Source organism: Octodon degus, unplaced genomic scaffold, assembly GCF_000260255.1.
Source record: "Octodon degus isolate 3935 unplaced genomic scaffold, OctDeg1.0 scaffold00056, whole genome shotgun sequence".
In the NCBI taxonomy this organism is placed as follows: domain Eukaryota; kingdom Metazoa; phylum Chordata; class Mammalia; order Rodentia; family Octodontidae; genus Octodon; species Octodon degus.
The window spans coordinates 9,310,856-9,315,971 of record NW_004524632.1 but is presented as its reverse complement, the minus strand read 5'-3'; the positions used below and the strand labels follow the sequence as shown (position 1 = coordinate 9,315,971).

The 5,116-nt window shown below is 52.6% G+C and overlaps 1 protein-coding gene across 5 annotated transcripts in view; it reads right to left on the bottom strand.

The window, feature by feature from the left end:
- The window catches only part of Wipf2 (WAS/WASL interacting protein family member 2), a 34,318-nt gene that overhangs the window by 28,783 nt on the left and 419 nt on the right, over positions 1-5,116 (bottom strand). For 2 of the 5 annotated variants that reach the window (XM_023718164.1, XM_004633723.2), the window contains exon 1: positions 4,619-5,050. The exons of 1 other annotated variant lie outside the window; for it this stretch is intronic. The gene's annotated coding sequence lies outside the window, so the exon portion shown is untranslated. Of the gene's footprint in view, positions 1-4,618; positions 5,051-5,116 lie in introns of those variants that run through there. 2 more of the 5 variants (XM_023718167.1, XM_023718166.1) reach the window with 2 other exon arrangements.

Here is a 5,116-nt window from a genome sequence, read left to right as displayed (position 1 = left end):
GCTCAGCCCACCAGGGGGCGGGCTGGCTGGCATGTGGTGCTGGGGGATTGAACTGTGGTCCCTGTGCTTTGCTGAACTTGTTCTAAGTAGGTGCTTTAGACCACTGAGCCATCTCTCCAGCCCCGGCAGCTGAGATTATTAACAGCAAGAGTTTATTGCAATCCTTGCAACACGGCTTCCCCTGACACACTCTTGCAGCCTCCCAAGGATTCTGTGTGCGTGTACCATCCTCTCTGAGACACCTAGAAAGGCCTGCATTTCTGACCAAACCCTAACATAAAAGCATGCAGCTGGGTGTGGTGGTGCACACCTGCAATCTCAGCTACTCAGGAGGCTGAGGCAGGATTGCCACATTTCAGGCCAGGCTAAGCAATTTAGTGAGACACTGTCTACAAAAGTAAATGGCTAGGAATGTTGCTCAGCAGTAGTGTGCATGCCTGTCCTGTGGCGGGCCTGGGAACAGCCCAGCATCCTATACAACCTAAGCATAGGCTCCTGCCTGAATAAGGACAGCAGGATGTTGCAGGTGAGGGCACTATTAACACGACAGATCTTCATCTTCTACAGAGCAAGCTCAATAGATTACACTAAGTATGGAAAAATCAAGAAATAACAGGAGCCAGGTGTGGTGGCACACCCCCATAATCCCAGCACTCGGAGCGTGAGGCAGGAGGATCACTGCGTTCAGGAGTTTGTGCCTAGCCTGGGCACAAACCTATTAATCTTAAAAATCATTACACTGCCCATTTTCAGATCTAGCTTTTAATTTAATGCTACTAACTGCTTGAAGCAATCAGCACTTGTCAGAACATCTTTGAAATTCTAAGGACAGATTAAAAGGCTACTACAAAAATAAAAAATAAAAGGCTACTACAAGGCGGCCTAATAACAAAAGGGCTCTTCTCACTACACAGCAGCCCCCAGCTCTGTGAGGGGGGCCTGCGACGAATGCCTCCGAGTCAGAGCACACAGGCACAGGGCAACCGGGGACAAGGAAGCTCCTGGGCTGGCACGCTCCAGTTGGAAGAGCAGCTTCCTCTAATGCCATCTGGGTGTCATCCGGAGGAAGTGCAAGCCTCCATTCAAAGACAATGTACAAAGTACCATGCCATGGGAGGCCACAAGCAAAGCAGGGCCCTCTCTCGTGGCAAAGTCTCTCCCGTCACCCAAACACCAAGTGCCATCAGAAACACAGGTGCTCCTGAGAAATGCAGGACAGAGGTGCACTGTCCTCCCTTGACCCCTAGTGGTAGGCTGCTGGAACAGGGCGAGGGGCTCAGTCACTGCGGAAGAAAGGTACTAACTCAGCAGGACCATGTGGGCTTTGGAGCTGGAGCTGCCACACAAGTCAATGCCCTCGTGACCAAGTGCCTCCATACAACCAGAGTCGCCAGGCGTCCAGATGAAAATGCTTTCGTGCCTGCAGGGTTCAAACTGCCCTTGAGCTAGCACTCCCTTGCAAATCCACCAAGATTTAGCAATCACACCTATAATCCCAGCACTAAGGAGACTGGGACAGGAGTTTGAGGCCAGCCTGGGACACACAGTGAGTTCAAGGACGGCCTGAGGTGCACAGCAAGACCCTGTTTCAGATTGGATGGAAGGAAGATAAGCTGGTAGGTAGGTAGGAAGGTAGGAAAGAAGGGAGGAAGGAGGGAGGGGGGAAGGTAGGCAGGCAGGCAGGCTGGCTCACTGCGGGTACAGATCAACAGCAGAGCGCCTTTCTAGCAGGGTCAGGCTGGGTTTCACTCCTAGCACTGCCAAAAAAATAAAACAGAGAAAAAGCAAAGGCAAGAGTAGCTCTCAAGGGGCTGGTGAGATGGCTCAGTGGTCTAAAGCACCTACTTAGAACAAGCTTAGCAAAGCACAGAGACCCCAGTTCAATCCTCTGGAACCACCCCGCCCCCAGGTAGGCTGAGCTGGCCATACACACACACACACACACACACAAATAAATTAAAAAAAAAGTAGCTCTCAAGCTGCGCCCATGCTGCCTTCTCTGTCCCAAGAGCCCAGGGGTGAGAGCAGGGAGAGCCACAACCTGGACCTGCACAGCCAGAGAAGCAAAGATTTGTCCTGTGATCCTGGATGGGTGAGAAACACACTGGAACCCAGGAGAAAGGCCAAGGCTAGGAAGCACACTGGTGGGTGGCTGCCTCCCTCTCTGGCAGAGCAGCCCTCAGTCTGCTGGGGACCCCCAGGGAGCCCAGGCCACTGGCTCCAGGCCACAGCCCTCAGGACATGGCCAGGAGCCACTGTGGGAAGGAGACCAACAATCACCCCAAAGAAAAGGAGTCCTTTGGCGACAGGACGCATGTGGCCAAAATGCCAGTCACAGCTTCTGGGCCTCAGCAACTGTGCTCTGCTTTGACAGAGGCTGCTCCCCCCAGGAGCCCAGCGCAGCGCCTGCTAAAGCAGAGGAGAAGGCTTCCAAACTGGGGGCAGCAAACTGTGACACAGACAAGATGTCCACCAGAGAGGAGAGGGAAGGGGAAACTGATTCGCCGTTCGTTTTCCACTCAGGATCAGAACAAGCCAAGCAGTGGGAAATGGTGACAGGAAAGGAAAAGTGGAAAAATCACTCCCTTAAAGCAACAGGCTATTGCAACGGCCTGCCTGGGAGCCCTGAGCCTCCACAGAATCTCCAAACCCAGACAGAGCCAGGGAAGGTGGTGCATGGCTCTAATCCTAGTACTCAGGAGGCTGAGGCAGGAGATCCCTGGGCCTTTGAGTTCCAGGGCAGCATGGCTACACAGTAAGACCCTGAAACAAACAAGACAAATGAAGTGGGCTGGGGGTAAAGCACCTGCCTAAAAGAACAGGGGGTCCAATCCCTGCACTAAGAAGAAAAAAACCCAAACAAACAGAACAGTGTAGGCTGAAATAACAGCCTATTGCTGCACAGGGTTTTTTTTTTTTTTTTTCCTGGAACCGGGGATTGAACTCAGGCCCTTGCGCTTGCCAGGCAAGCATTTATTCTACTGAGCTAACTCCCCAGCCTGCACAGGGTTTTGTCCCCAAATAACCACATATACTTTGTAGCCTCCATCCTTTAAGCATATATACTCTGCAGTTCTTCCTAGATTTGGTATCCAGATTGTGGTTTACTCAAAGAGCCTGAACAAACAGCCTACAAGTTTCAGAATCACTTGAGAGCAATTGAAAGCACAGACTGGAAAGCCGGGCTGGGAGCCCAAGGGAGAGAGAACGTCTGGCACCTTTCTCTTCCACAGGCCAAGAGGCTGCCCTCCTTCAAAGGCATCCGAAAACCCCAAGCTCTTGCCTGCGTGTCACCTGTGTGCCAGCACCACCTACGCAATGAGCACCAGGGCTAAATATCACACTGACAGCAAGTCCTGGCCTCTGAAGGCCCACACAGGAAGTGGGAAATGCTGAGATTCAGGAGACGCTCCTAGGCCACACACTGACCTAGGCACTGATGCTGAGAGTGTCCGGCCCAGAGAAAAAGGCGAGCCAGGATTTCACTCCTGATAAACAATTCACAATAGGGGCCGCGGAGACAGCTCAGTAGAATAAGTGCTTGCCTGGCAAGTACAGGATCCTGGGTTCAATCCCCGGTACCGCCAAAAAAAAAAAAGAAAAAAGTGTAACTTTTTTGCTGGGGATATAGCTCAGCGGCATAAGCACCTGCCTGGCCAGCACAAGGTCCTGAGTTCAATCCCTGGTACCGAAAAAAAAAAAAAAAAAATTAACAATAAAGCATCTAAAATCATCCAAAGCATACTAGCTGACAACCCCACCAAATGACAGCAAGCTCACAGACCACAACTGGGCCAACCCAACAAATAAGGTTTGGCTGTCGGGAAAAAAAAAAAATATATATTCAATGAATTCTCAAAGAGTGTACAAAGAAAATTCCAATCTGCCAAGATTTTAAAACTCAGGTGGTTAGAAAACAAAATACGGGGCCAGGGAGATGGCTCAGTAGAATAAGTGCTTCCCTGACAAGCATAAGGGCCTCAGTTCGATTCCTGGTTCCGCCAAAAAAAAAAAAAAAAGAAAACAAAATACTAGAACCAGATGTAGCAGCACACACCTCCCACCTCAGCTACTTGGGAGCTGAGATAAGAGGATCCCAAGTTCCAACCCAACTTGAGCGACTCAGTGAGACTGTCTCAATATAAAAAATTAGGGTTGGGGAAGATAGCTCAATGGTCGAAGCGTCCATCTGGCAAGCTCCAGGAACCAGGTTCGATCCCCAGTACCGCAGGCCGCACAGGCCAGCCCCAAAACTTAGGCATGGAGGCACATGCCTGTAATCCCAGTGCTGTGGAGGCTGAGACAGGCAGATCACTATGAGTCCGAGTTGCCTAAACAGAAAGATTATATATACATATGCTCAGAATGAAGCTCAGCCATGAAGACCTTGGGTTCAACCCTCTGATCTGGAAAAAACATCCAGGACATGAGGGCAGACACCTGTTACATTAGCATTCTGACGTTGAGACAGGAAGATCCAAAGCTCAAACTCAGCCTGGGTAATCCAACAACTTAGTTGAGACCCTGCCGCCAAAGAAAGTCCATTTTAAAAGGCCTGAGATGTAGCTCTGTGCCCCCAAAGGAAGAGGAAGGAAAGGAAAAGCCAGCCAACACACACCGGGCGCTTCCACTTCCTCACCCGAGGTCATCTCTTCCGGATTTCCTCCTAGACCAGCCGCTCGAGCGCTCGGGGGCACGCTAAGCTGTCCGGCTCCACGCACTTCTCTCAGGCGAGATCATCTCTGCTCCCTCAGTCCAACCTCTGACTCGGGTCCGCCTCCCCAAGAACGTCAGCAGGCACCAGCTGCCACCGAAACCGATCCCCAAAATGTCACCCCGGCCTCCCCGCCCTGAGCATCCTGCTCAGGACCTGCTCCCAACAGGTCCTCCCTGCCCGGCTCCCTCCTGCGCAGGTGACCTCACTGCTCGCTCCGCGACACCGCCACCTCCCCGGCCCAGCCCTTCAGGACCCCTGGCTTCCCGTCTCCCCGAAACCTGGCTGCTCCGACCCGGGGGCGACCCCGCTCTCGGCACCAACCCGCGCCCTCCGCTCGCGCAGCCCCCCGCCCCGCCCCCGGCCCCGCCCCCGGCCCCACCGGGCACACAGACACACACA